Source organism: Lipotes vexillifer, unplaced genomic scaffold, assembly GCF_000442215.2.
Source record: "Lipotes vexillifer unplaced genomic scaffold, Lipotes_vexillifer_v1.1 scaffold1309, whole genome shotgun sequence".
Classification (NCBI taxonomy): domain Eukaryota; kingdom Metazoa; phylum Chordata; class Mammalia; order Artiodactyla; family Lipotidae; genus Lipotes; species Lipotes vexillifer.
This window is the reverse complement of record NW_006777513.1, coordinates 539,737-550,616: the sequence shown is the minus strand read 5'-3', so window position 1 is coordinate 550,616 and position 10,880 is coordinate 539,737.

Genomic DNA, 10,880 nt, shown 5'->3' with positions numbered 1-10,880 from the left:
TAATGAACTTCATCTCTTATAGCAAAGAGGAAAACAGCCTCCTTTTTCTTTTGGTGCAGGATTTAAGGTGTGGTGGAGGGTTTCCCTGGTGGCACAGTGGTTAAGAATCCGCCTGCCAATGCAGGGGACACGGGTTCGAGCCCTGGTCCAGGAAGATCCCACATGCCCCGGAGCAACTAAGCCCCTGCACCACAACTACTGAGCCTGCGCTCTAGAGCCCACGAACCACAACTACTGAGCCTGCAAGCCACAACTACTGAGCCCACAAGCCACAACTACTGAGCCTGCACACCTAGAGCCCGTGTTCCGCAACAAGAGAAGCCACCACGATGAGAAGCCCGCGCACCGCAACAAAGAGTAGCCCCCACTCACCGCAACTAGAGAAAGCCCGCGTGCAGCGATGAAGACCCAACGCAGCCAAAAACAAATAAATTAATTGATTTAAAAAAATAAAAGTGCGGCACTGCCATTAAAAAAAAAAAAAAAACAAAGATGTGGTGGAAAGAAGACACTGTAATATTTCCCCATCTTCCAACCCTGCCCCATATCTAGGGGCATTATATCCTCCATGGAAAGCAACGGATGCCCTGTCGATAATATATGCAATATTCCCTCGGTTTAAAAATCTCATCAGTTTAATAATAGTTTTTGGCTGTGGGAGGGGAGGAGGAAGAAGAAATACTACAACATACATCATTAAATGAACACAGTGATTGTGGGGCATGACTAGATATCAGATACATTAACTTATGAAAAAGCATGTCTTTAGAATTGAAGAGATTTGAGTATTTTTTGAATGGAATTAAATTGAAATAAAAGCTGTCAAGGAACAATTAGAAGTTACAAAGTCCCATTTCTTTTCCTGTTATGTCAAAGATGGCAGCCAGTGCTGCCACAGCTTTTTTCTGAGAGAATCTACTCCCAACCCCAGCGCTTACTGCATCTCCAGTTACAGCTGATTGGATGATGGAGGGACACTTGACAATAATCCAGGCCAATCAGATTTTTCCATTCTGGGAATTTGCCATTGGGACACTGAAAGCCAGGCTCAATTAGCTGGAGGAGACAAGTTTCAAGGACATTAAAATTTGGCTCAGAGTCAAGCTCACAGCCAGACCCATCACCTGGAAGGCAAAATTATGGGAGAGCAGCGATAGCCAGTGTTCAGAGAAGAGCACAAGAATGCAGATCCTGCTGCCTTTGAAAAGTAATGGAATAGCCTCAATTCCCCAGTTTTCACTTTCACTGACTGTTTAACTCAGCTGTTCTTAATTTGCTGCCGTTTGCTAGTGTTAGCCCTAAAAATCAACTCTTTTTTTCTCTAAAATAACTTGACTGCACTTTTTTTTTTTTTTAACAAAACAGTCCCATTTTCCATTCTCAAGCCATTATTTGTTGCCTTCCTGGCAGCCACAATGCAATGTTCAGGCATACAGCTGATATCTGCTACAATATTACCTAGCAAGGTCCAGACAGCCAAGCAAAAAAGTTCACTGACTTGCCCAAGGTTTTATCATCTAAGCCAGAGCTGGATCCTAAGCCAGGTTTCCTTTACCACCTAATGAAGTGAAATCTGCTCCAAATCTGCTCCTTTTCTGCATGCTTCTGACCAAAATCTTCGTTCCCTTTGAAGTAAATACTAGCTGTTCCCAAATTACCTTCCCAAAGTTTGTTGGTACACATTTTCTTACAGAAATAATATTTTAATGGTGGCCAAGTTTCAAGATTAGGCCTGTTTTACCTATCATGAATCTGAACCCCACTTTGTTTATTAAGAAAATTGTGCAATACAATACTTTAGCAATGGTAGTTATTAAACAAAATAGTAAATTGAATAAGAATTCTTTTTATGTATTTTGAATGTTCAGTTTGAGGAAGACCAGATTTTATTGGAGATTTAATGCAGATTCTTAAGAGCAGGTCTGGGTATTTTCAAACGCTTTTTAGAGTTTCAGGAAACCAACTCTTCCTCATTATGCCTAAATACACCTCAAAATTTAACACCACCAGGAAAACAAAACAAAACAAAAACAAAAACCTGAACCAGTATGCCCCAAACTGTTATCAGAGGTTGCCTCTTGTAGGTGAAGTTATATGAGACTCTCTTTCACACATTTTTTAAATCCGTCAAACTTTTTAAGCCACCCTGTGTTACTTTTATAATCTGAATAAATGCAATAAAAAGACAAAAATCTTTACAGCTTCCTTTTACTGGATACTGTTGTCTCCTATACTTATGATTTATGATCATAGTCATTTTTGGATTCACAAATAGAAGAAAGAGTACATTTTATTATACAGACATGGGAAGAGAGAGAGAGAGAGATCTAACAAGGATTTGAGACATGGGAGAGAGTTGTCTGAGGTGGAAATATCCGAAATGTAGCTTGGCTGGGGTACCCAACGTTATCACTACCAGGAGAAAGGAAGGAGGTGGTAGTAGAAAAAGAAAAGAGAGAGAGAGAGAGAGAGAGAGAGAGAGAGAGAAGGGAAGGAAGGAAGGAAGGGAGGAAGGGAGGAAAGAAAAGAAAGGAAGAAAGAAAGAAGGAAAGAAAGAAGGAAGGAAGGAAGGAAGGAAGAAAGGAAGGAAGAAAGGAAAGAAAGAAAAAGAAAAGAGTCCCTGCTTTCAAAGGTGTAGAATGGTTTTCTGGAACAGATAAGTTAAATGGGACGGGCCTTCGGGAAGACCATGACTAGAATCAGTGTACACAAGACTGGGACTGTCACAAAGAGGGCATTTAGAACCAGGGGAAATGCTTATGTAGACAATAAGATCAGACTTAACTAGAGGTGGAAGTAGGAGAGAAAGGGGATAGGAAGGCATCCCTCCTTTCCTCCCCATTAGCGTACCCCATGAAATGACTTCACTGAGCTTCTTTCAATATAAGAAGGGCCATTACGCTCTGCAAAAATAAAACTGAAGAATGCAAACACTCTTGGGAGAGTAACAACTCAAAATTACACAAATACAATGAATTAATATTAAAAGCTACAATTTGTAGAGAATAAATTTGCTATAATGGTGAAAGAATTGTAATATAGTGCTTGATGAAGGGGAAGTGGGGCTACCACAAAAAAATAATAAAAATTGCTATCATTTACTGAATATCAGTGATGTGTCTGACGTTGAGAAATGAAAAGACTTTGTGTGCATTATTTCATCTCATCTTCTCACTATCCCTACATGTGATGAGGATACTGGTTCAACATTCCCAAGGTCACATGGCTCAAATGGCAGCACCAAGACTCAAAGAAGATAGTGACCGTAAGAGTTTCTGAAAATACTACGCAGCTGTGTCCCAATTAGACCTGAGGATGGTCAGAATATCATTTAATTGGAGAGAGAGAAAATTGTGGGAAGGGAGTGTACAATATCAGTAAGGGGGCTAAAAATGAGGTGGGACAATTTTAGGGCCTTCAGGAGGGAAAAATGTGACCAGTCTGCTTCGTGCAGGCCCACCTGAACACAAATCTATACTTAAATAACAAGTGCAACTCTGATTCCCATAAGTTAGGGGGAGAACACAGAACAGGTGTCTCTTCCATGGCCAAGAAGGCAAGAGGCACCCTTCTCATTCAAAGGGATAACTGAATTCACTCTCTTATCATGCCTCACAACCTTTTAAAGTGAGGGGGATGGAGAATGGAGGGAGGAAGCGAGGGAAGGGAGGGAAGGAAGGAAGGAAGGGAGGGAGGGAGGGAGGGAGGAAGGAGAAAAAGTCAGTAAAACGGAACCACTCTTTTTTTTTTTTTTTGGCTGCGTTGGGTCTTCGTTGCTGTGCACGGGCTTTCTCTAGTTGTGTCGAGTGGGGGTTACTCTTCGTTGCGGTGCAGGGGCTTCTCATTGTGGTGGCTTCTCTTGTGGAGCATGGGCGCTATGCACCCGGGCTTCAGTAGTTGTGACACGTGGGCTCAGTAGCTGTGGTTCGCAGGCTCTAGAGCGCAGGCTCAGTAGTTGTGGCGCACGGGCTTAGCTGCTCCGCGGCATGTGGGATCTTCCCGGACCAGGGCTCGAACCCATGTCCCCTGCACTGGTAGGCAGATTCTTACCCACTGTGCCACCAGGGAAGCCCCACCACTCTCATACTTACCGACTGCCCCAGGCCATGATCAGTGTCTTCATCTCCCTCCCCTTCCGTGGTTTGCTGCTATCAAGGAGCACTTTCCACACAGCACAGCCCTCACCATTCTTGGTCCTTCCAGCTCCAAACAGATCCTATTGCTTGGGGCTCCCAACCCCCTGTAATTCAAAAGTCATTTTTGAGAAGTGATGCTCTGAATGCTCACTCAGACCACTGCTCCCAAAACACATGTGATAGGGACAAAGTCACCTAATATCTCAGAGCCATTTCCTCTTCAGTAGAATGAAGACACCAGGTTCAGTGATCTATAAGGTTCTTTCTCAAAAAAAAAAATAATAATAAAACAAATGAAAACTAAGAGGATAGCAACTATTAATGTAAATGGAATAAGTAGTCAATATATATTGTCAGACATTTCCTGTTATGAAGAGTATTCTCTCTCTCACCCTCTCTCTCTCTCTCTCTCTTTCTCTCCCTCTCTCACACACACACACACACACACACACACATGCACACACACACAAGTTGAAGACATCATAGATTTTAATATGCACCATTCCCTTATGTACTACTAATAAACAAAAAAGTGCTGCCAAATGACACACCATTGATTGTAGGATGCATCCCACTTTCAAAGATATTCAGCTGGGTCCTAAAATCTATGAAATACACTGAGGTGCTGGGAGACTCGCTTCTCACATTAAACCCTGACATATTACTAGCATTTGCTATAACATACCTGTACTACTCTATCAAATAGTGCAAAGTTCATTCTTATTTCTCCCTGTGATACATCCCACTTCCTGTCTACTGATGGCTCTTCATACCCTCACTCCAGGCTCCCTGAAGCCTCAAGCTCCCATCTGTTTCCCAAATGTCTCCAGAACTTCCTAGAAGTATCTCTTCCTCCTCATTATGGTAATTTTAACTTTTCTAGCTCCCCTGTCCCTTTGGAAATAATTCAGTCCTGTATCTCATTCTCTTATGTCTTGTTAAATGATTGGAATAAAATTTATGACGTAATTACAGCTAGAGTTTTCATGATGGGCAATAAAATTTTCAGATGTCAGCTTTTCATCTTAATGTAGGCGTTCTTACAAAAGAAACCAATGTGTATTTATTGAGGAATAAAAAGGGTGGTATATGGAGAAGAGTTTTGTTCCCTTTAAGTCATACTGTTTGATCACCATTTATTGCCTCAAATATGTAAGTCTGGGGGGCCTTCTTACCACAGGGGCTACCAAAAGTCTGAGAAACCTCACTTTCCTTTGTCTCCTGCAGGAATGCAGATACAAAGCCTCAGAAATAAAGAAAATCTAAGCAGCTACTATGACCATCCGCCTCCCCCTCCTCCCCTCTATCATCGTCAGCATCATGATCATCCTCCTGCTTCCCTCTTTGATGTCGCTCCTTTAAAAAAAACCCTCAAAATTAATTTCCTTTCTCCAAGGATCTGTATAGGAACCCAATGCCTACACTTTGAATACTAATTGCATTTCGGGTTGTACCTTAATTTGGACCCTTATTTATTTTTATTTCTATATTATTTCCCTGTGGTAGATATAACTTAGAAGTGCATTTTACCTTTTTCTTTAAATAAGAGGGGCATTAATTTATGAGCTCTTTGTAACTTTTTAGCACTTTTCCCCATTGAAAAACCCTTTCACTGGTACCCAAACACACTGCTTAATGGGAACAAAACTTGATAAGATTTCTCTGATGGGCACTGTGTCAATATGCATCAAAAACCTTAATATTATGCAGGAATTTTAAACCCAGAAGTTTCATATCTAAGATCTTATTTTAAGGAGAAAATTTGAGATAGGTAGAAAAGTAAAGTTTAAGAATATTCATTAAGTGCATTTTATAATTCAATCAATATGAATTTGGCTAGGTAAGTGTTAGTGAACCCAAACAATGGATTATTAGGTAGCCATTATTGTCATATTGTTCAAGAATATTATTGACATGGAGAAGTTAATAATAAATTTCTAAACCAAAAACACAGGTTACAAAACAAAACTCTCGCTATTATACCATTTTCACATAGTATAAAGTTTAAAATGTTCAGAGTCAAAGACATCTTGGTTCAAACCTTGGTTCCTTGGTTCCCAGTTCTGTCACTTGCTCCTTACACAAACGTGGGTAGGTTATTCAGCCTCACAAACCCTCAGTCTCCTCATATGTTATGTAGAAATAATAATGTCCAGTTCTTAGGAAGATTAATTTAAATAATGGATGCAGAGCCCTAAGTACATGGCCCTACATATAATAAGTGCTCCATAAATGGTTCTCAACATGTGTGTCATTTGGGGTTTTTGATTACAGGTAACAGAAATAAATTTTGACCAACTTAAACAAAATTTATCGAAAATAATGCAGGAAAGTTGGAGAGCTAGGCCTCCAACCAGAAACAGGCAGAAACCAATTTAGCTTCAGGGGCTAGAAAGCAGGAATTACAGGACTGGTCTTGTAGTGGAGCAGCCTGGTAGAGACATTGCTGCCCTGATAAAAGAATGCCAATCCTTTCACTGACCAATTTCACACATTCAAAATCAAAGTCCCAGCAAAGAGCTTCTATGGGCTGAGCTGAAGCCACAGCCCACCTTCTGGCCACAGGAGGCAGGAAAGAAACAATCCGCACCCCAATGTTCACAGCAGCACTAGTTACAACAGCCAGGACATGGAAGCAACTTACATGCCCATTGACAGAGGAGTGGATAAAGAAGATGTGGCACACACATACAATGGAATACTACTCAGCCAGCAGAAAGAACAAAACAATGCCATTTGCAGCAACATAGATGGACCTAGAGATGATCATACTAAGTGAAGTAAGTAAGACAGACAAAGACAAATATCATATGATATCACTTATGTGTGGAATCTAAAAAAATGATACAAATGAACTTATTTACAAAACAGAAATAGAGTCACAGATGTAGAGAACAAACTTATGGTTACCAGGGGGGAAAGGGGGGAGGGATAAATTGAGAGATTGGGATTGACATATACACACGACTATATAAAAAACAGATAACTAATAAGGACCTACTGTATAGCACAGGGAACACTACTCACTACTCTGTAATGGCCTATATGGGAAAAGAATCTAAAAAAGAGGGGACAATAGGTATATGTATAACTGATTCACTTTGCTGTACATCTGAAACTAACACAATGTTGTAAATCAACTATACTCCAATAAAAATTTAAAAAAAAAAAAAGAAAGAAAGAAATAATCTGAGCCTTCAGAGCACAAGCAGCTGAATTTTTTTAATCTCATCAAGATGATACACAATGGTTGTAGGCTGACTCTCCCAGAGGAAATCAGGGTGTGTAATGAAGGGTGTGTATGCTGCTGGGTGGCCATAAAATGACACATAGCACATAATCATCAGGCAATTTTTTTTCATATATTTTTCCATTATGGGTTGTCACAGAATACGGAATATAGTTCCCTGTGCTATACAGTAGAAGCTTGTTGTTTATCCATCCTATATGTAATAGTTTCCCTCTGCTAATTCCAAACTCCCACTCCTTCCCTCCCCCACCCCCTCCCCCTTGGCAACCACAAGTCTGTTCTCTATGTCTGTGAGTCTATTTTTGTTTCACAGATATGTTGATATGTTTCCTATTTTAGATTCCACATATAAGTGATATCATATGGTATTTGTCTTTCTCTTTCTGACTTACTTCACTTAGTATGATAATCTCTAGGTTATGTTGCTGCAAATGCCATTATTTCATTCCTTTTGATGGCTGAATAATATTCCATTGAGCATGAGGTAATTTGAAATGGAAAAAATATATATCAAACATTTATTTTAAAAAGAAAAAGAAAAAAAGAAAGCTCTTTCACATACATGTGACCAGCATAAAGCCCTGTGAGGAGAGCAGGAAAGGAACTGTTTTCATTTTACACAGAGAAACTGAGACTCAGGGAAGCTAAGGGACTAGCCCAAGGACTTCGCACTGGGTTTGAGGCAGAGCTGAGACGGGGTCACGACTCACTGTCTAAGGCTGTTCCCTAGGTGCTCAATGGAAATCGTCAAACATCTCCCAGCCTTCCCTGCTTCCCAATCCAAAAGTTCAAAGGACACAAGATTACTGGTTGGTGGTATTTCCGTTTCATAGGACTTGCTGGTCCCCCTGCTGCTGGGAGTCAGTTGGCGTAGCTGAGGGAGGCCAGGAGACTTGGCAGCCCGCCTTCATCACATTTGGGGGAGGGAGTGGAGGACCAAGGGCTGAGAAACCATTGGAGAATAAGTCAGGCTAGAGGAAGACAAAAAGTCAGGAGCCAGCCTGCAGACGAATTGTTACGGAGGGCAGGCAGTGAGGAGACGGAAGAGGGGGGTGTTTTGAAGCCAAAGAATTGGAGAAATTGTTAAATCAGCCAGGAAGGGGCCCAGTGGTTACCAAGATCTCCTGCACCTGGCAGCAGAGAGAGAAAAGTAAAAGCCTCACAAAAGTGTCCTCCCCCTCTCTGATAAATCGCTTCTCGCGATTTACCATGATATTTGACATCTGAGTCACTGAGGGTTGTCTTCTGCTTTTTCTCTCTCCTTACAGCTTATAGAAGAGCCCACCAGAAAGAACAAACCAACTGCAAATTCCCAGATTCCACAAGTTACAATGATAACTGAATAGTTCTAGAAAGATCCTATTTAGGAGTCATCTTACCTAATATATGCATTTTTCAGTTAGAGAAACTGAGACACAGAATTACAAATTTGTCCACATCTATTTATTTATATACCTTAAGACACTTAAAATATGACTATCTAGACCAGGGCTTGGCAAAGGGCCATCTAGTGAATATTTTTGGTGTCGAGGGCCATAGGGTCTCTGTTGTAATACTCAACTCTGCCACTGTAGAACAAAAGCAGCCATAGACAATATATAAACACATGGATATGGCTTTATTCCAATAAAACTGTACTTACAAATACAAGGTGTGGGCCAGACTTGGCCAGTAGGTTGCAGTTTTTCAACACCTGATCTAGACCTATTTATTAATTAAACACCATGTGAACATCCCCGAAAAACATATGAGCAAATAGTGGGCATCAATTAAATTCCCACAGGAGTGACAGTAATAATGGCTACAATTTATAAACCACTTCCTATGTGACTTTCCTCACTTAATTGCTCCACCAGTCCTGTGAGATGGATACTATATGCTCTCCATGTTTTCTGATAAGAAAATGAAAAACACAGGCAGGTCAAATAACCTGCCAATGGTCAGACAGCTAGGAAGTGGTAGTTTCTGTATTTGAACCCAGATCCATCTCACTTAAGGACTCAAGTGTGCTTAACAACATCAGATAAAAGAATATAAATACCTAGAAGGCAGAATAGAAACTGTGTGAAGTTTCTCACAAAGCATTTAATGTTTCCATGTTATTCTGAAGGAAACTTCCAGTAGTTTATATATTTTAACAATGCATCTATATCAGTAATTTGGATGAGGCATGGGTCTGCCTCTCTCTCTCTCTCTCTGTAACATTCATTTTGTTACCTCTTTCTTACGATCATTCTGTGGGGCTCTCTCTAGCACACATACTAAGATTTAAGGAAGGATATTAGCTGGAGCCCACCCACCTCACACACTGGGAAGCGAAAGCTCTCGAACACAGGGGAATTTAAGCCTGAAGGGAAGAAGAGGACTGCTCTTGATGATTATCCTAAATTTTTGAAGCCAAACCAGGGAAGACTTGAGGAAATGACTCACTGAACGCAGGAGAAAGAAAAACAGCTGAGTGATGGCAGGAGAAAATGAGGATAATATAGCCTTACTGTTAAAGTGAGGGTTAGAAGTCCACAGAGACCCAGAAAGGAAACACTGAAATGGCTGAGTTACATTCCTGAAACTAACATGCAATATTGTTTTATCAGGCTTATGGCTGTTTGGGCCAAGAATGAGGCAGGAACAGATTTCTTCTTAACAGAGACATCAACTCATGTTCTTTACTGTCCCTAGATTTTCTCCTCTGCTAGAGCCCTAAGGGGAAACCACAGCCCCTTCTATTCTTGATTCACAAAACTGGCTGTTCCTGACTCCAATGCTGAGATTGGTGTGACAAACAGATGTACTATACTGCAGCCATTAAAAAAATCTCCTAACATTTGTATTGAGTCCATGAAAAGACTTTGAGCCATCAACTCTTCAGCTATAAAGAAGCCTGATAGGAAAAGTTTGGGAATGTGTTCAAGCATTAATACAGTCGGCTTTCACTTGGTAGATCATTAGAAACAAAATGAAACTATGGGGTAAGTAAACTTTGTCCTCAGCCTTTTCCTATCCATCTATCAAACTGTCACTGAATTAACCTTCTTAATGCAAAGCTCTGGTCATGTCATTCTGTGCACAAAGACCTATAAAGTTAACACACAGCATTGGTAACAGTGCTGTGAAACAGGCACTTTCATATATTGCTGGTAGAAGTGTAAATTGGTGCAGCCTCTAAGGAGAGGATTTCTAAATGTCTATTAAAATTATGAATTGTACATGTCTTTGATCTAAGAATTTGTTCTATAGCTGTACCACATTTGTATGAAATGAAGCATTATAAGATTATCTGTTGTGATACTATTAGTAAGAATAACAGGTTAGAGACACTTCTGCTCCTGGTTACAATGTAGGAGAGGTCACAGGAGGTCAAAGCTCTTGCTGCAACAACTGAAAACAAATGAATAAATGGAAAGAAACATGTTAAAGGCATCAAAGAGCTGTGGAGAATTGGATGAAGTAAAAGTCCAGAGGGAAAAGCCCTTCTTAGGGCTGGGAAGACATAG